This window comes from Cervus canadensis, chromosome 3 (assembly GCF_019320065.1).
Source record: "Cervus canadensis isolate Bull #8, Minnesota chromosome 3, ASM1932006v1, whole genome shotgun sequence".
In the NCBI taxonomy this organism is placed as follows: Eukaryota; Metazoa; Chordata; class Mammalia; order Artiodactyla; family Cervidae; genus Cervus; species Cervus canadensis.
The window spans coordinates 90,470,589-90,491,385 of NC_057388.1; positions in this window are offsets into that span (position 1 = coordinate 90,470,589).

Consider the following 20,797-nt stretch of genomic DNA (forward strand, 5'->3'; position numbering starts at 1 on the left):
TCTTTTGGATGTAGGGTGCCTGCCTGGCCTCCCCAACCACCTCTCTGACCCAGTGACCTTTGGCCAACTCACAGGCCAGTAGACTGGGAGCTGGTATGACCCTCCCTGGATGGCTGCTGCCCCACACATGGTACCAGCCACTTTATCTTAATGAGCACAGAACATAAAAAACCCAAAAAGTGGGTCCCATTTCAACTGGAGGAAGAATTATGTTCATGTGGGTAGTGTGCAGACCTAGAAGCAGGCTCTTCAGAAGTAGACAGCACTTCCTCTGGGGACTTTTAGACTGTGCTACAACAGGGTGCACAAATATCCTTGAATCCTGTTCACATAAGCGTTGCAGTGCTGAGAGGCGAGGGTGGGTAGGGCTACCATTGGCCAGCAAGGAGTCACCCTTCTCAGAACCCCCAGCCATCTCCCCTGAAATATATCATCCTCAAGAAAAAGCCATCCCCAAGAAAAAGAAATGGAAAAAGGCAAAATGGTTGTCTGAGGAGGCCTTACAAATAGCTGAGAAAAGAAGAAAAGCTAAAGGCAAAGGAGAAAAGGAAAGATATATCCATCTGAATGCAGAGTTCCAAAGAATAGCAAGGAGAGATAAGAAAGCCTTCCTCAGTGATCAAAGCAATGAAGTAGAGGAAAACAATAGAATGGGAAAGACTAGAGATCTCTTCAAGAAAATTAGAGATACCAAGGGAACATTTCATGCAAAGATAGGCGCACAATAAAAGAAAGAAACGGTATGACCTAACAGAAGCAGAAGATATTAAGCAGAGGTGGCAAGAATACACAGAAGAACTATACAAAAAAGATCTTCATGACCCAGATAACCACGATGGTGGGATCACTCACCTAGAGCCAGATATCCTGGAATGTGAAGTCAAGTGGGCCTTAGGAAGAATCACTATGAACAAAGCTAGTGGAGGTGATGGAATTCCAGTTGAGCTATTTCAAATCCTAAAAGATGATGCTGTGAAAGTGCTGCAGTCAATATGCCGCAAATTTGGAAAACTCAGCAGTGGCCACAGAACTGGAAAAGGTCAGTTTTCATTCCAGTCCCAAAGTGCAGTAGTTCAAACTAGCACACAATTGCACTCATCTCACATGCTAGCAAAGTAATGTTCAAAATTCTCCAAGCTAGCCTTCAACAGTATGTGAGCTGAGAACTTCCAGATGTTCAAGCTAAATTTAGAAAAGGCAGAGGAACTGGAGCTCAAATTGCCAACATCCATTGGATGATAAAATAAAGCAAAAGGATTCCAGAAAAGCATCTACTTCTGCTTCATTGACTATGCTAAAGCTGTTGACTATGTGGATCACAACAAACTATGGAAAATTCTTAAAGAGATGGGAATACCAGACAACCTGACCTGGCTCTTGAGAAACCTGTATGCAGGTTGAGAAGCAGCAGTTAAAACTGGATATGGAACAAAGGACTGTTTCCAAATTGGGAAAGGAATAAGTCAAGGCTGTATATTGTCACCCTGCTTATTTAACTTATATGCAGAACACATCACGTGAAATGCTGGGCTAGATGAAGCACAAGCTGGAATCAGGATTACCAGGAGAAATTTCAATAACCTCATATATGCAGATGACATCACTGTTATGGCATAAAGTGAAGAGGAACTAAAGAGTCTCTTGATGAAAATGAAAGAAGAAAGTGAAAAAGCTGGTTTAAAATTCAAGTTTCAAAGAACAAAGATCATGGCATCCAGTCCCATCACTTCATGGCAAATAGATGGGGAAACAATGGAAACAATGAGAGACTTTATTTTCTTGGGCTCCAAAATCACTGCAGATGGTGACTGTAGTGAAATTAAGTTTGAAATTAAGTTTCAAATTAAATTTGAAATTAAAAGATGCTTGCTCCTTGGAAGAAAAGCTATGACCAACCTAGATAGCATATTAAAAAGCAGAGACAATCCTTTGCTGACAAAGGTCCGTCTAGTCAAAGCTATTGTTTTTCCAGTAGTCATGTATGGGTGTGAGAGTTGGACCATAAATAAAGCTTAGCGCTGAAGAATTGATACTTTTGAACTGTGGTGTTGGAGAAGACTCTTGAGAGTCCCTTGGACTCCAAGGAGATCAAACCAGTCAATCGTAAAGGAAATCAGTCCTGAATATTCATTTGAAGCACTGATGCTGAAGCTGAAACTGCAATACTTTGGCCACCTGATTTGAAGAACTGACTCACTGGAAAAGGCCCTGATGCTGGGAAAGATTGAAGACGGGAGGAGAAGGGGATAACAGAGGATGAGATATTTGGATGGCATCACTGACTAGATGGACATGAGTTTGAGCAAACTCACCTAGCTAGGAGCTTGGAACTCCGCCCTTGGCTGCTTATTCCTTTAGATCTCTTGGGTGTCTTGCTGATAGAATCGTCTATGAAAATCTGAAATATACATAATCCTGAGTAGTTTCCTCCCCTCTGAAGTGGGCAACCATCATTTAGGCTGGAGCAAGGATTACATTGTTAACATATGGAATGAAGAACAGAAGGAAGCCTGGTACAGGGTAAAGGCTATATAAATGTTAGCTACTTTTATTGCTTTTAGTACCAGGTAAAGTTCTTGAGAGTCCCTTGGACTGCAATATCAAGCCAGTCAATCCTAAAGGGAATCAACCCTGAATATTCATTGGAAGGACTGATGCTGAAGCTGAAGCTCCAATACTTTGGCCACCTGATGGGAAGAGCCAACTCATTGGAAAAGACCCTGATGCTGGGAAAGACTGAAGGCAACAGGAGAAGGGGGAAACAGAGGATGAGGTGGTTAGATAGCGTTACCTACTCAACCGACATAAATTTGAGCAAACTCCAGGAGACAGTGAGGGACAGGGCAGTGTGGTGTGCTGCAGCCCATGGGGTCACAATGAGTCGGACATGATTAAGTCGTGTTCTACTCAATGACTGAACAGCATAAGTTAAAAACTGATATCTTTTTGTGAGAAGTGTTACCTGCTTTTCATCTAGATCATTGCTAAACATGTCACCAAGTAGAGAGCCTGAGGCCTGAAGTTCCCAAACCATTCTGATCATCAAGAGGCTGGGTGCAGAGGGAAGGGGCGATTCAATAACACAGGAATATCCCTTCCTTCCCCATAAGTGAGGACTGCTGATGCCTCTGTCATCTAGAAAACAGAGCCAAATGTGGTAACATGACTTGTCTAGGAGTCTTATCTGACAGATGAACACAAATGACCAGCTGGTTGACCTGAATTACAACAACCCCCTGTAGACTAGCCTCAGACAAGTCTGTAGGTTTGCAGGCAGCTTGGTATTGCCTAGGAGGGCCCTTTATGATGAAGCACAAGGCCCCTTCCTCCTTGTTCTGCTCTGGATGGAATAATAGCCATTAGAAAGCCATTTTCAAGGGTTTAGTCAAGGTCTCGTTAATGAAGTGCAGTGAAACAGGAGGGACAAGTTACAGCTCCCAGGTGTGTCTGTAGTGATGCAGGTCTTCCTGCATAGCCCTTACTTGAACACAAAGGACCACAGATCTGCTAGCCCTGCTTCTGCTCATCCTTTGCAGGCTGGCAGGGAGGAGATGTACTCTCTTCCACCTCTACTCCCCTCTCCAATTTCATTTATGGGGAACCTGAGGCTCAGAGAGGTTATGTGACTTAGCTAAGGTCGCTGGTCAGATCCTGACTAATACAACTCATTAATAACATGGTTATCAGGACAAGATGCATTTCTTGTGTATCAACTCTGTCTACCAGAGCTTAGTGTAAGTACCTCATGGGTGGACTTAGCAACTTAAAAGAGGTTTGGTTGTTGATTGAAATACTCTAGCATTTCTATTTTCTTCCATTTTCCTAATTTTATATGTTTGCCTGTTGAGTGAGAGAGAAGAGGATGTGTGTTGGACTATGAAGACAGTGGATTTTACAGAAAATTAAAAAGCTTGAGGTTTCACTTTACTTTTTCTGACATAAGGCAGGCTCTGAGAAAGCCTAGAAGATTCTGGGACAGATGGAGCCTCATTCTTCTGTCATTTCATGGGGCCATTTCCTTGTCCCTCTCCAGTTCACTTTCATGGTGTCCTCCCAGCGTACCAGAGGTCAGGGAATCAGACAAGGGGGGGGGGTCAGAGTTGGGGAAGGAGGAGAGGAATGAGGCCAGAAGAAGGGGGAGGGCAGTGAGTCACACTGTGTGTCTAGAGAAAACTAAGATGCTGAACTACAGACCATTCATGAGAAATCTTAGAATTTCTTGCCTGAGTCCCCAAAGCATGACTGTGTGACCTTCTTGTGTCAGCAATAGGAGATCAGGGTTTCCATCAGAACCATTTGCCTGGGAAAAGTTCCTTCCACCAGTTTTCAGGGCCTCATGCCCTCTATCCCATTGAGCACGATCTGTTGGCCCATGGCTGCCATTTTCCTCTGGCCTTTCAGTCTCTCCCCTCTCCTTCCTCAGAGGAGGTTCTGCTCAAGGGATTTATCTTTGAGTTGTCTTCATCCTGAGCTAACAGGGTGGGATGGATGCTCCTTGAGGAAGAACTATCTGTGGTCCTTGCTCAGCTACTGCAAGCTGCGAGGCCTGAGGACAGAAAGCCACATATACGCAAAGGACACAGGGACTGAATTGTGTTATGTTGCCCACTGCAACAGTCTAAGACTGCTTCTCCTCTGACTTTGTCATGCCTGTGTTGGAGAACTGTTGCACTTACTTTAGGGTTTGAGAGTCTGCGGGTTTTTCCCTCTGTGCACCTGAAGTGGTAATTTTCTTTTTTGACAGTACTCACACACGCACACACACACACACACACACTCACAAGCAGTCACTTTCCGAGCCTTGGTTAACATGTGAATATGAATTCTTAGCTGTTGATGTTGGGGGAGCTTCTGGAACACTGCCTGGTAGTCTGGGTCTGAGCAACTCAGTTCTGGATCTACAGGTCAGTAAGGAAACTGAGGTATTATGGTGGAAATAGTACTCAGTTGGAGTTGGAGAGCTGGGATCCCCCCTAGTTTTGTTTCCAGTTAGCTGTGGGAAAGTCACAGAATGTTGATAAGCCTCACTTTCCTTATCTGTTTATTAGGTTAAAATACTTACCTCGCAGGGTAACTGTGAGGATTAAATCACATTAAATAAGATAATGGCTGTGGAAATGTCTACAATGACTGATAAAAATGTTTTGGTGAAGAATGGGGACCATTCATGTGCATGGTTAAGTTAGGCATTACTGGGGAAACCTACAAAAGATGTAGATAACATGAACCCTTTATTTTAAAAATGTAAAATATACAAAACAGGAAACATTTACCATCTTAACCATTTTTAAATGTATAATTCAGTTAATGCATTCATGTTGCTGTATTATCAGTTTTGCCAAACTTTTTCATCTTGCGAAACTGAAACTTTGAACAACGACTTTCCACTTCTCCCTTATGCAGCTCTTGGCAACCATCATTTTACTCTATTTCTACGACTCCACCTACTCTAGATACTTCATACAAGTGGAATGGTACAGTATTTGTCTTTTTGAGCCTGATTATTTTACTTAGCATTATGCCTTCAAGGTTCATCTATGTTGTGGCAGGATTATGAATTCCCTTCCTTTTTAAGGCTGCATACTATTCCAAGGACATGGACCTTTTCAAAATGTCTGGATAACATGAAAAACAGCATATAGGCAGAGCCATGAGGAATGCCAGAGCAGCCTGTTACACAAGGCATCCAAAGTACGACAATAGAAGAAGAGAGAATTTTCAGGAGGCTCCTGTCCTCCTTGCTGGACCTGGCTTTGCATCTTAGGACTGTGCATTCCTAAAGGACATCACTGGGGTCCAGTTGGATGTAGTCATCAGAACTCTGTGGCTCAGGACAGTGGTTCTCAAACAGATGGTGCTGAAGGGTGGTGAACAGTTTAGATCTGCTCTGGGTCTCCAGGCATGAGGTCTCGAGACTCCAGGTCTCTAGGGGTGAGGGACAGGAGAAGGGCCAGTGTCTGAAGTAGGGGCAGTTTTGGGGACAAAGCCCTTAAATCTGTGAAGTTTGAGGCTAAATCCAAGTAGTTGGTGGCAAAATTGAATTGAATTGTCAGATACCTAACTGGTGTTGAAGAATCAGAATTGGTTGCTTTGGGGAAAAAATCTCTCAATGGCTCAATCCTTGAACTCTCATACCACAAACAAAAGCACCCCCTACCAGAAGTTACTAGAATCGCAAGCTTTGTGTTAAAGACAGAAAACCACCACCAGAGGACTTGCTTGGTAAAACAAGCGACAAGTTCTAAGTGACAGCAGACGTAACAGGTGATTTTGGAAGAATGGCTCAGTTTGGAGTGAGAGTAGAATCAGGGCTGAGCTAGAAAGAAAATAAGTCATGAGAGAAGGTGTTTCCCTGTGTGTAATCCATGCAGGGTAAATATCCGGAGTGCAGGCAGCCCTCTGTACCCACGGGCTTCACATCTGTGGATTTAACCACCTGCAAATCAAAAATAGTTTTAAAAAATTGCACAAGCTCCAAAAGGTAAAACTTGAATTTGCTGTGCATCAGCAAGTATTTACATAGCATTTACATTGTATTTACAACTATTTACATAGCATTTACATTGTATTCGGCATTATAAATAATCTAGCGATGATTTAAAGCGTACAGGACTTTTGTTTCTTTAGGTAGATATACTCCTAAGTATTTTATTCTTTTTGTTGCAATGGTGAATGGTATTGTTTCCTTAATTTCTCTTTCTGTTTTTTCATTGTTAGTATATAGGAATGCAAGGGATTTCTGTGTGTTAATTTTATATCCTGCAACTTTACTATATTCATTGATTAGCTCTAGTAATTTTCTGGAAGAGTCTTTAGGGTTTTCTATGTAGAGGATCATGTCATCTGCAAACAGTGAGAGTTTCACTTCTTCTTTTCCTATCTGGATTCCTTTTACTTCTTTTTCTGCTCTGATTGCTGTGGCCAAAACTTCCAACACTATGTTGAATAGTAGTGGTGAGAGTGGGCACCCTTGTCTTGTTCCTGATTTCAGGGGAAATGCTTTCAATTTTCACCATTGAGGGTAAGACCCTATACATAGAAAACTATAAAACACTGATGAAAGAAATCAAAGAGGAACAAACAGATGGAGAAACATACCGTGTTCATGGATTGGAAGAATCAATATTGTCAAAATGGCTATTCTACCCAAAGCAATCTATAGATTCAATGCAATCCCTATCAAGCTACCAACGGTATTTTTCACAGAACTAGACCAAAGAATTTCACAATTTGTATGGAAATACAAAAAACCTCGAATAGCCAAAGTAATCTTGAGAAAGAAGAATGGAACTGGAGGAATCAACCTGCCTGACTTCAGACTCTACTACAAAGCCACAGTCATCAAGACAGTATGGTACTGGCACAAAGACAGAAATATAGATCAATGGAACAGAATAGAAAGCCCAGAGATAAATCCACGAACCTATGGACACCTTATCTTTGACAAAGGAGGCAAGGATATACAATGGAAAAAAGACAACCTCTTTAACAAGTGGTGCTGGGAAAACTGGTCAACCACTTGTAAAAGAATGAAACTAGAACACTTTCTAACACCATACACAAAAATAAACTCAAAATGGATTAAAGATCTAAATGTAAGACCAGAAACTATAAAACTCCTAGAGGAGAACATAGGCAAAACACTCTCCGACATAAATCACAGCAAGATCCTCTATGACCCACCTCCCAGAATATTGGAAATAAAAGCAAAACTAAACAAATGGGACCTAATGAAACTTAAAAGCTTTTGCACTACAAAGGAAACTATAAGCAAGGTGAAAAGACAGCCCTCAGATTGGGAGAAAATAATAGCAAATGAAGAAACAGACAAAGGATTAATCTCAAAAATATACAAGCAACTCCTGCAGCTCAGTTCCAGAAAAATAAATGACCCAATCAAAAAATGGGCCAAAGAACTAAACAGACATTTCTCCAAAGAAGACATACAGATGGCTAACAAACACATGAAAAGATGCTCAACATCACTCATTATTAGAGAAATGCAAATCAAAACCACAATGAGGTACCATTACACGCCAGTCAGGATGGCTGCTATCCAAAAGTCTACAAGCAATAAATGCTGGAGAGGGTGTGGAGAAAAGGGAACCCTCTTACACTGTTGGTGGGAATGCAAACTAGTACAGCCGCTATGGAAAACAGTGTGGAGATTTCTTAAAAAACTGGAAATAGAACTGCCATATGACCCAGCAATCCCACTTCTGGGCATACACACTGAGGAAACCAGATCTGAAAGAGACACGTGCACCCCAATGTTCATCGCAGCACTGTTTATAATAGCCAGGACATGGAAGCAACCTAGATGCCCATCAGCAGATGAATGGATAAGGAAGCTGTGGTACATATACACCATGGAATATTACTCAGCCATTAAAAAGAATTCATTTGAATCAGTCCTAATGAGATGGATGAAACTGGAGCCCATTATACAGAGTGAAGTAAGCCAGAAAGATAAAGAACATTACAGCATACTAACACATATATATGGAATTTAGAAAGATGGTAACGATAACCCTATATGCAAAACAGAAAAAGAGACACAGAAATACAGAACAGACTTTTGGACTCTGTGGGAGAAGGTGAGGGTGGGATGTTTCAAAAGAACAGCATGTGTACTATCTATGGTGAAACAGATCACCAGCCCAGGTGGGATGCATGAGACAAGTGCTCGGCCTGGTGCACTGGGAAGACCCAGAGGAATCGAGTGGGAGGGAGGTGGGAGGGGGTATCGGGATGGGGAATACGTGTAAATCTATGGCTGATTCATATCAATGTATGACAAAACCCACTGAAATGTTGTGAAGTAATTAGCCTCCAACTAAAAAAAAAAAAAAAAAAAGCGTGCAGGAGGATATGCGTGGGTTCTGTGCAAATATGACACCATTTTATACAAGGAACTTGACCATCCACATGGAGTTTGGTATCTGCAGGGGGTTCTGGAAGCAATGCCCATGAATACTGGGGGACAACTGGACAGAGAATTCCACAAATCAGTAAGAAAAAGATAAATGAGCCACTGAAAATGGACAAAGGATAAATAGGAAGCAATTCACAGATGAGGAATCCTGAATAGCCAATAAATATATAAATAGTGTTCAGTCTTACCAGTATCCAGAAAGAAAAAAAAATCCCACAAGGAGATGCCATTCCATGCCTTTCGGTTTAGCAACCAAGTTTAAAAATTTATTAGTATCAGCAAGGATGTGGGATACTGGGAACTGTCTTACAGTGCTGGTGGGTACAGCCTACCAGGAAGTGTCTAGTAAAGTGTAAGATACGAAGGCTGTGATCCAGCAGCTTCATGTCTAGGTGTAAATACTCTAGAGATGGTTTTATGTAGACAAGGAGGTGTGTACAAGGATGCTTGTGTCAGCCTTGTTCATGATGGTCTCCTAAGTAAGCAATTACAAAATATTCTAAACATCATGAAGCCATTTCCATAAATATTAAAAACCATAAAATAATACTGCATACTTTTAAGGAAACACATATAGTAAGACTCAGATACATAGATGAGAAGGGTGTACACTGATTTCAGAGACTTATTTCTTATAGGAAATGGGATAGAGTAGGGGCGAGGACTCTAACCATACCTGTCATGCTTTATTTCTCTTTGAAAACCTTATGCAATATGAAAAGGTTTAGCAGTTAATTCTCAGTGGTGGCCAGGTGGGTATTTGTCTTAATCTTCTCTGAGATTTTTTGGCATGTTTGAAATATTTTGTAGATGCATTCTTTTAAGTAAAAAAGATAATGAAATCCTTCCTAATCTGGGAAAAAAACTGGATTTTATAACTACTCTTTGTTCTTGCACTGGCCTACAGTGTATTGTTTCTTCACCAAATCTGTGATTGAAGAAGCTTGCTTGGACTAGACAGAAAGGAATGAGAGATCTTAAAGCCTCAGCCACTAATCACATAGGAGAGTGAAAAGTCACCCCAGGCAAGTGGTCTATCTACTCCTTGCCTGGGAAATGGCCACTAAACATCTGCTAGTATGACTTGAGCAGCAGCAGCAAGCTCACTACACCCTGCACACCTGACCTCTCCTCTGCTGGGGACATCCTCAGGGTGATGAAGATGAGCTTTTTCCTACATGGGCTGGACAGCTGTAACTTTTTTCTTTGTTGCTCCACCACGAGAACAATCACAGCATGGATGCCTCTTTGTCCAGACCCTGAATGGGAAGCTTCCCACACGTCTCACCAATTTGCTGATCCTTCTTTAGATGCTCTGAGATATGGCAGTGTGAGAACCAAAGATGAAGCAGAGCAGAGCACAGGGAAACTCGTAATTCACCTTGAACTGCATATTGTACCTTAATATGTTTGCATTAGCTCTTTTAAATGGCCACAGCATATTATTACCTCATATTAGGTTTGTGATTAGTGACTACCTAACTGCTTCTCTTGTGCCACAAAATCCTTTTCACGTAAACAGCGGGCAAGTCGCTATTTCCTCGGCAATCATTCTGCATTTGTGCAAGTGAATTTTAGAGACTGCTGCTGGGCTATGCCTTTGTTCTTGTTAAATTTTATCTTCTTGGCTGGGGCCATGTATTCTAGACTTGAGATCATGCTGAATTTTGATTACGTCATCTATGGCATGTGCTCTTGCCACCAGCTTGGGGTCATCTGAGTAATTGATTGACGTATTTTCAAAGGGCCAGGGCCAGGGACAGAATCCCGTAGCAAAGCAGTGAAAACTTTTCTCTGGGTTGACACAGAAACATTAATCAGCCATCTTTGATTACAGTGGTTCAGTTGGCCATAAATCTGCCTCAAATTATTATCATCTGATGCTGGGGGAGTGCAAGAGACAGAGTGGTTAGGAAGACTGTTGTAAAGATGTCAATTATCTCCAGATGAATCCATAAACTGAATACAATTTAAGGCAAAATTCCAACAACTTTTTTTTCATAGAACCTGGTAAGCTGCATCTAAAATTTACCTGGGAGAACAAAGGAAGGACCAGGAATATCCAAGATAATTTTGAGGAAAAAGGACAAGAATTAGGGACATCAGTTTACCAGAAATCAAGCTTTATCATAAAATTGCCCAAGTGATTAGGGCAATTTGGTTTTGAAAAGGGAAAACACAAAATAGATCAAAGAAATAGAAAAGAGAGCCCAGAAATAAAATCACAGATATATAGAATTTAATATGTGACAAGGTACACTGCAGATCTGTTAGGAATGCATAGGGTGTTTTAAAAATACCCTAATTTTAGGTAATCCATAATTATGGTAATCCACAATGGGAAAAAATTCTATTTCTCTTTCCAACCTATATAAAAATAGATTTCAGGACCTTTAAAGACCTAAATTAGAGAAAGGAAATTTCAGAATATTGGAAGAATTGGAAGGAAATATTTTCATGACCCTGGATGTAGGAAGGGTTTCTTAAACAAGGTGCCAGAAGCATAGCCAGAATGAGAAGTTTGATAGATTTGTCTATATGAAAACAAAAAATACTTGTGTATTAAATATAAGTTAAAAGTCAAGTTACAGGCTCAGAAAAGATGTTTGTAAAGCTTATAAAAGATAAATAATTAGTAACCAGAATATGAGAAAGCCTCTTACAAATCTGTGTGAAAAATACAAATAACATAACAGAAAAAAAGATGGGATATGATCAGAGAGTTTTATAAGAGGGATGTCTAAATAGCTGGTGAAGATATGAGAAAATGCTCAACCTCATTAGTAAACAGTCAAGTAAAAATTAAAAATTATAGTGAGATACAAATTTCTGATCTGTCAGACTGGCAAAATTTAGGAAATCTTATAATAGCAAGAATGGGTAATAATGTGGAGCCAAGGGGAGCTATCATATGCTGATGGAAGATTTTACTGGTACAGTCATGGAGAGAAAGTTTGGAAAGAGCTAGTAAAACTGAAAATGCACATGCCTTGTGGATACAGTGATTTCATTCCCAGGTGTGAATTCTAGAGAAACTCACATATGCCTTAGGAGACATTTACATGAGTGTGCATTGTAACACTGTTTGTGAGAATGATATAATTAGAAACAACCTGATTGATCAACAGACGAATGAATGAGTAAACTTTGAAACAGTCATTCAATGTTCTAGTTTCTGGTGATGGAAATGATTGAACTAATCTACATATATAACATGGAGAAATGTCAGAAACATAATGTTGAGCAAAGAAAGTAAGTAGCAGAAGGATGCATAGAGTGTGATGCCATTTACATAAAGTCTAAAAATGTGTCAGTGCTACTGTGTATCAGGGGTAGCAAACTGTAGCCTGTGGGCCAAATGTGATTAAAGAATGTCTATTTTTGTAAAGTTTTGTTGGAACATAGCCACACCCATTTGTAATTTCTGGCTGCTTTTGTGCTCCAAAGGCAGAGGTAAATAGTTGCAACAAAGATTGTATGGTCTGCAGAATCAAAAACATAGCCTGTCTGGACCCTGATATATATCTGTATTACTTAGGTTCGTATGTAACATTAGAGAAAAATTTTTCTTTTTCCCATTGGAATGACTAGGTGGGCTTTCCAGGTCTTCTGGGGGTAGCTAAGCCGTCATTGAAGACCCAAGATTCTTTACTGTGGGTTCTCTGTCAGTCTTATGATTCGAGATAGCATCATCTTATGATCCAAGATGGTGCCTAGGTCTCAACATCACATCCCCCTTCCAGCCAATGTGAGGAGGCCAAAAAGGAAGGGTTACACCATCACCTTCATTTATTTTTATTTTTTGAAATTTCTTTTACATTACCAGTATTTTAAAAAAATGATTATTTATTTATTTTGAGCTGTGTCTGGTCCCAGTGTTGGCACTCAGGATCTTCACTGTTGCATGTGGGATCTTTCCTTGTAGCACACAAGCGTCTCTCTAGTTGTAGCACTTGGGCTTAGTGGCCCTGGGGCATGTGGAATCTTAGGTCCCTGACCAGGGATCAAACTTGCCTCCCCTGCATTGGAAGGTGGATTCTTAACCACCAGACCATCAGGGAAGTCCTGGCACTTTTATTTTAAGCATGCGGCCTAGGAGTTACACACATCCCATTGATAATAATTTTTTTCTACAAGAAAACTAGTAAGTACAGACTTCATCTGGGCTATCTACCATGGGCTAACCCCAAATCCCATTGCCATGAAAACATGAAGAATGGATGTGGTGGAACAACTAGAAGCCTCTGGAACAAGCTCATTTGTAATCAAGATGTGAAAAGGAATGCAGAACACCGACTGGTTCTCCATCTTTACACAGGATGGTGGTCACTTTTAGGCAGGACAAAATGCAATCAGAGAGAAGTACAATAAAAAGAGGTAAGAAAAAAAGTATGTGCCCCAGGACTAGAGATTTGAGACATAGTTTTATGCCTTAAGGTCTTGGCAGCCAAGTCAAATCTATAGATCCTGCAATTATTCATTTACACATATACATATGTTAGAAGAAAGTAGAAAAATCAAAGGAAAATATCAATTGCGGAATGAGAAAGACATGGGAAGATCACTCATTATAAGAAAGACAACAAAATATACTAAGTGAAAGGTCAACGTAAAGCACGGTACATTGGCACAGAATCTTACTGGACCACAAAGCCATGGTTGACGTAGTATAGATTTTTGAACAGTGACTTTATTATGGGTATTTATGGATGTTGGCAGCTGGAGCCATTAGGTCAAGGGCCTTGGGATGGACTTGAAACACAATACCTAAAAATATGCCTTGGTTCTTTCATGCTTTGACATCCTGACAGTAAAGAGGGAATATTTAGGGAGGGGCTGGAAGAATTTCACAACTGTGGACAAACGTGCATTGTCTCTTAGAATACTTATGTGGTCACCTGGGGAAGAAGTGGGTAACTCCTCTTGCTTGGGGCTCTGTCTGACTGATAATTAGGTGCCTGGTACACAAAGAGAAGAGTTGAAAGGGGCTGAATCGCAGACCTTCAAAGGAAAACCCTCAGATAGAGGAATTGCCTGGCCCTGGTGGGTGCTTAGGGTGTGCAACCCTTAACAAAGCCACCTCACACTGTTTAGTTAAATGAAGAATGTATTTCCCATGTGACCCAGCAATTTCATTCCTGGGCACATATCCCAAAGAAATTCTTTCACAGGTCTCTAGTGGCATGTGTGAGGAGGCTCATGGCCCCATCGTTTCGCCGTGGTGAGAAGTTGGAGGCAGTCTAGGCTACCATCACCAGGGGAGCCCAGATCACAATGTGGCAGGTACTCCCTGCAGACCAGAAACACAGTGGTTAGAAATAGAGATTGGATATACCCACTGCAGTGCGGGAGGATCTTAAACAGAACACTCACCAGAAGAGTTAAGAAAAAGGGAGTGAGATCTCCAGCACAATAATTTATATCAATGAAAAATGCAGGCACACAGAGCCACAGTATGCATTTTCCAGGAACGTATACAAATTGAAGTGTTATGCCCGATGTCTGAATCCCCGAGCGGGAAGAGAGAAGGCTTCCAAGACAATGCAATTCGCAAAAAGGGAAGTTTATTACTGACTCGAGTCAGGGCTTCTGCCGCAACCAACGCAGTGGTGCAGGGTCAGAAAAGCCCTGAGCCGAGGCTGTTACCCAAATTTATAGGGTATGCATAAGTGGTTAGTAGCTGGCTTAAGCGGATTGGTTACATGTTTGCAAAGCAATTTTATTGGTACAAACTTTCGCGGGCTTTTTTTCAAACCTGGGCATTCACGGGCTTTTCAGCTCTCCCTTTGTTTCTTACTGGGTGCATATTGATTGGCTGGCTCCAGGTTACCTGATGGGGGTAGGGAATCTTACCATTTCGGGGGAAGCCAAAACTTAGGTCCAGGCCGCCTGTCATGGTATTAACCCTGGCAGCCTCACATTCCCCCCTGTCTTGTTCCTGCAGAGGAATCTTTCTCTTCATTCTGGGCTACCATCTGATATTGTTGCCTCAATACCATAATCTGAATGGTATTTAGACGTTCTTTAATAAATGACATTAGCCGGTTTAAAATACAAGGGCCAAATGTAAGTGTTAATAATAGCACTATAAGCGGGCCCAGGAGGGTGGAAACTAAGGTGGTCAGCCAGGGGGAGCATTGAAACCAAGACTCAAACCATCCCTGTTGGGCCTCCCATTCTCTCTTTCGTTGCGCCAGTCCTTCTCTCACTTTTGCCATAGATTCTCTTACCACTCTTGTATGGTCTGCATAGAAACAACATTCTTCTCTCAGAGCCGCGCGGACCCCACCCATAGAGACCGTCCTGCTTTCCGAACACCAGGTGTTTGGAGGGTGGATTCCTGAGGTCTCGTTGAGCAGCTCATGAGTTTGCCCGTCATTGAGTTTCCAGGTGATCTTAGCAGGTTGATGGGGGTTATGACTGGTCGCTCCTGGGTCAATGAGAGCTGCCATCAGCAGGAGAATTAGGAGGCCTCCCGGTGGGCGAGTTTCAGTTTCAAAGAATTTGACAGGTGAGGACTCGCCTTCCATTTTGCTCACGCTTTTTCCTGTTCTTCCGGTGTGGCTTGCCGCACGTGATTGCAGTGAACCCAGGGTCCAATCCTGTCGACCTTGACAGCGGTAGGAGTGGTAAGGAGAACAACATAAGGGCCTTTCCATCTAGGTTCTAATACTTTAGATTGGTGTCATTTTACCCAAACCCAATCACCTGGGCCAATATTATGTGAGGGGAGGACCCTCTTATTTTGGCCCTCGTGAATCTCTCGAATCAATTTCTAAACACGGTTATGCACCTTACTTAATGCCATCAGAGTTTGCTGGAATTGTCCCAAAGTAGGGGGTGGCAGGCATTTTCCTTCGAAAATAAGATACACAGGAGGGGGTCTTCCATACAGAATCTCAAAAGGGGTAAGATTCAGCTTATAAGGGGTGTTATGTGCCCGAAAGAGTGCAAAGGGGAGGAGGGTCACCCAATCCCTGCCAGTCTCTATTGCCAACTTTGTCAAAGTTTCTTTTAGGGTCCGATTCATTCTCTCAACCTGTCCTGAGCTCTGGGGGTTATATTCGCAATGTGACTTCCATTTCGTCCCCAGAGCTTGGGCCAGCCCTTGTACAATCTGGCTCACAAAGGCAGGTCCATTATCAGAGCCCATAGTCACTGGCAGCCCATACCTAGGCACTATCTCCTCTAAGATCTTTTTAGCAAACACTATTGCTGTCTCTCCCTTAGTGGGGAAAGCTTCCACCCACCCCGAGAAGGTATCTACCAGAACCAACAGATAGCGGTACCCGTACTTGCCTGGCCTTACCTCAGTGAAATCTATCTCCTAGTGTTGCCCTGGCTTTCCCCCTCGGTACCTTGTTCCCGAGTGCTGCTTCTTCTCTGCCCTCATCAGCTGGCACGCTTTGCAGGCTTGAATTCTCTCTCGTACAGTTGCATTTTGTCGAGGGAACCTCAGGCAGGCCATCTGGAGAAGTGTTAGGGTCTTTTTTTCTCCCAAGTATGTAGCTGTGTGCAGGTGTTCACACAGGTGACGACCCAGGGTGGCAGGCAATATCAGGTTGTTGTTTTGGTCTCAGTACCATCCATCTTTGTCATCCTTCTGGAGGGTGGTATCCTCGTTGATCCGTGCGAGATCAGGGAGGTAACATTCGGGAACTGGTGGCAAGGTCCCCATACCAGGAGGTGGAAGTCCCACGGCTAATATGGGGGCGGCGTAGTCCTGGCTAGCCGCTTCTCAAGCGGCCGCATCAGCGGCACGATTGCCCCGCCCCTTAGGGTCTTCTCCTTTCTGGTGACCGGGGACATGTACTATATATAGCTACTGCCTGGGGCAGTTGGACAGCTTCCAGGAGCCTGCGAATCTCGGGCAAATTTTTGACCTCTTTTCCCTCAGCTGTCCGAAATCCCCTTTCTTGGTATATGGGACCTTGAATATGGGCAGTGCTGAAAGCATATCGGCTGTCAGTAAAAATGGTGACTCTCTTCCCTTTGGCTTGCTCCAGAGCCTGTATTAGGGCAATCAATTCTGCTTTCTGTGCAAAAGTGTTTGGGGGAAGTGTCTCAGCCCATATCGTCTGCCCTGAATCATCAACTATGGCGGCTCCCGCCTTCCTTTGCCCATCTTTTACATAGCTGCTCCCGTCGGTGAACCATACTAGCTCACTGTTGCTTAGGGGTACATCAGTTAAGTCTTTTCGTGCCGCCAGGGCCTCAGCCAGTATCTCACTACAATCATGGAGAGGGCGATCCTTCTCTGGGTTAGGTAGGAGCGTGGCCGGATTCAGGAAGCAAGGGGTCTGAAAATGCACCCGTGGGGCATTGAGCAGCAAGGCCTGGTAGTGTGTCAAGCGGGCATTGGAGATCCACTTACCGGGCGGCTGCTTTAAAACCCCTTTGATGGCGTGGGGGGTGTAAACCGAGAGTTGCTGTCCGTATGTCAACTTGTCAGCGTCGCGGACGAGGAGGGCTGTAGCTGCAATGATGCGAAGGCAAGGGGGCCACCCAGCGGCCACCGGGTCTAATCGCTTCGAAAGGTATGCTACTGGCCGCTTCCATGGTCCCCATTGTTGCGTCAAGACCCCCTTTCCTATTCCTTGCTTTTCATCTACAAACAGCTGGAATGGCTTATTTGGGTTAGGCAGGGCAAGGGCTGGGGCTTCTAGTAGGGCGCGTCTGAGTGTCTGGAAAGCCTGTTTCATTGGCTCAGTCCAAGTCCAGTTTGGGGTCTCTTTACTTCCCTCATACAAGGGCTGGGCCTTCTCAGCAAACCCCATGATCCACAGTCTGCAATATCCAACAGTCCCCAGAAACTCTCTCACCTGGCAGGGGGTCTTGGGCTCTGGTATCTGCAATATTGTTTCCTTCATGGCCTGGGTTAGCCACCTTTGCCCCTGCCTGATCTTATACCCCAAATAGGTGACCTCTTGCCAGGCTATTTGTGCCTTCTTTGCGCTAGCGTGATACCCCCGGGTGCCTAGGGTCTGTAAGAGGTCCCTGGTGGCATGGCTGCATGCCTCCTCTGTGGTTCCAGCCAACATAAGGGTCATCCACATATTGTAGCAGGATGACCTCTGGGTGGCAAGCCCGATATTCGTAGAGGTCCTCACTCAGAGCCTCATTAAACAAGGTAGGGGAGTTCTTGAACCCCTGTGGGAGGCGGGTCCAAGTTAATTGTACTACCGGTTGGCCCTCCCCCTCGGTCCACTCAAAGGCAAATATCTCCTGGCTCTGGGCCGCCAGGGCTAGGCTGAAAAAGGCATCCTTCAAGTCCAACACGGTGTACCAAGTGTACTCAGGCAGCAAACTGCTCAGGAGGGTATACGGGTTAGGGACAGTGGGGTGTATGTCACTAACCTGTTTGTTGACTTCTCACAGGTCTTGGACAGGTCTGTAATCTGTCCCCCCTGGCTTCTTCACTGGCAGTAAGGGGGTGTTCCAAGGGGATTGGCATCGCTTGAGAATTCCGGCCTCCATGAGCCGTTGAATGTGGGGAGTGATCCCCCGCCGAGCTTCCTGGCTCATGGGGTACTGTCTCACCCTCACAGGAATTGCCTCGGCCTTTAGCTCGATGACGACCGGATGTCTCTGTTTGGCTAGTCCCATTCCTGCCGTTTCTGCCCAGGCCAATGGGTATTTATGGACCCACGGTTGTATATCTAGTGCTATGGTCTCTGAGGGCTTAGGCGCAAAAAGTCTGTATTCATCTCTTAAGGCTAGGGACAAGACATGTATCGGTTGTCCAAGTCCACCCATGACTGACATTCTCCCAGGCTCAAAATGGATCTGAGCATTAACTTTAGTCAACAAGTCTCTTCCAAGTAGAGGGGCTGGGCATTCTGGTATCACCAAAAACGAATGGGACACCTGGTGGGTCCCCAGATTTACTTTCCGTTCTGTGGTCCAACAATATCTTTTTGTCCCCGTGGCTCCTTGCACTAAGCTGGTTTTCTTAGACATTGGTCCCAGTTTTTTATTTAAAACAGAGTGTTGGGCGCCAGTATCTACCATGAAGCCAACGGGTTTCCCCTCCACATGTATGGTTACCCAGGACTCGGGGAGGGGTGCCGAGTCTTGACTCCCCTAGTCACTGTCTTCCCACACATATAGAACTCAAGTTCCAGGGGGGATTTTCTCTCTCTGGGTCATTCCTCTCCTCGAGTCCCTCTTAGGGCACTCGTTTTTCCAGTGCCCCTGTTCTTTGCAGTAGGTGCACTGATCCTTCTTTAGGGCCTGCCTTTTTGGTTTCTCTTTTTCTCCCATACGGGGGTCTTGAGATTCCCTCAATTCTGTCCCGGCCTTTATCCCCGCAAAAAGAATCTGGGCTAGCTCCCTCTGGTTCTTCCGGTTTTCCCTTGCCCTATGTTCCCTATCTTCTTTCCTGATCTTCTCAGCTAATTCCCTTTCCTCCCGTCGAATTCGCTCTTCCCTTTCTTCTGGGGTCTCCCTATTATTAAATACCTTTTCAGCTACTTTCAGTAAATCCTGTATTGTCTGTTCTCCCAATCCCTCTACCTTTTGTAATTTCTTCCTAATATCTGGGGCTGCCTGATTTACAAACGCTAACAGAACTGCAGCACGTGACTCCTCAGCCTGGGGGTCCATAGGTGTATATTGCCTGAAAGCTTCCATCAGCCTCTCTAGGAAGGCTGCCGGGCTTTCAGTGGGCTCTTGCCTTACTAGATTTACCTTTGCCAGATTTGTCAGCTTTCTTGCTGCAGCCCGCAGGCCAGCCATCAGAGTCTGGCGGTACACTCGGAGACGCTCCCTACATTCCACCCGCTCAAAATCACAGTTAGGCCGCAACAGAGGAAACCCCTCATCCACGAGATGAGGCTGGGCGGTTGGCCTCCCGTCGGCCCCCGGGACCTGTTTCCGTGCCTCTGCCAGAATTCGCTCCCGTTCTTCTGTGGTGAAGAGCACCTGCAACAGCTGCTGACAATCATCCCAGGTGGGGCTGTGAGTGAACAAAATGGAATCTAAGAGGTCAATGAGGCCTTGGGGTTTCTCTGAGAAAGGAGGGTTTTGGGTCTTCTAATTGTACAGGTCACTCGTGGAAAAGGGCCAGTACTGATAGGTTCGCTCTCCGTCTGGGTTAGCTGGTCCCACTAGGACGGGGAGCGCCTGAACAGTGGATGAAGGTAACTCTGGGTCCCCAGGGTCTTGCCCACCCCTATCTCCCCCAGTTCTCCCCCGGGTCCCCAATGCCGGTCCTCCCCTCACGGTCGGTTCCCATTGGCCCTCTTAATCCTCTCGGTTCACCCATGGGAGCTTTTCTCCTCAGAGGGGATTGCAAGGAGGGCACATATGGCGGAGGCCTCATCTCCGTTTCTAGGTCTATCAGGTTTGGACAAGATGATTCCTGAAAGACTAGTTTTGGGTCCTCTTTCTTTTTGGTTTCCTCCGGAGGGGTCTCCATCACCAGGACCTGTGAATTAGAAGAACTAGGAGATTTGTGAATGAAAGGTTTTAACCACTTAGGCGGATTTTCCACTAGATCCTGCCAAACCATGACATAGGGGACTTGACCCAGATGGCCCCAGGGATCAGGAGCCATAATCTTCTCCTTCACAGCCTGTATTATGGACGGTTGAAAGGTGCCTTCTGGAGGCCATCCAACCCGGAAGGCGGGCCACTCTGCAGAACAAAAAGTTATTAATTTACTTTTCTTGACTAGCAAAGACAAGTTATGGGCCCTGGCCCTGACATCCTAAGAATGGCCAGTCATGAGAGAAAGTGGGGTAGATTCTCCCTGACCCATGGTCAAAGAATAAATGGTAGGGAAGAGAGAGAGAAGAAGTCACTGAGAATGACCACCAAAAATCCTACCAGGAGTGGTGGCGGCCAAGAGGTTGGGCTTAT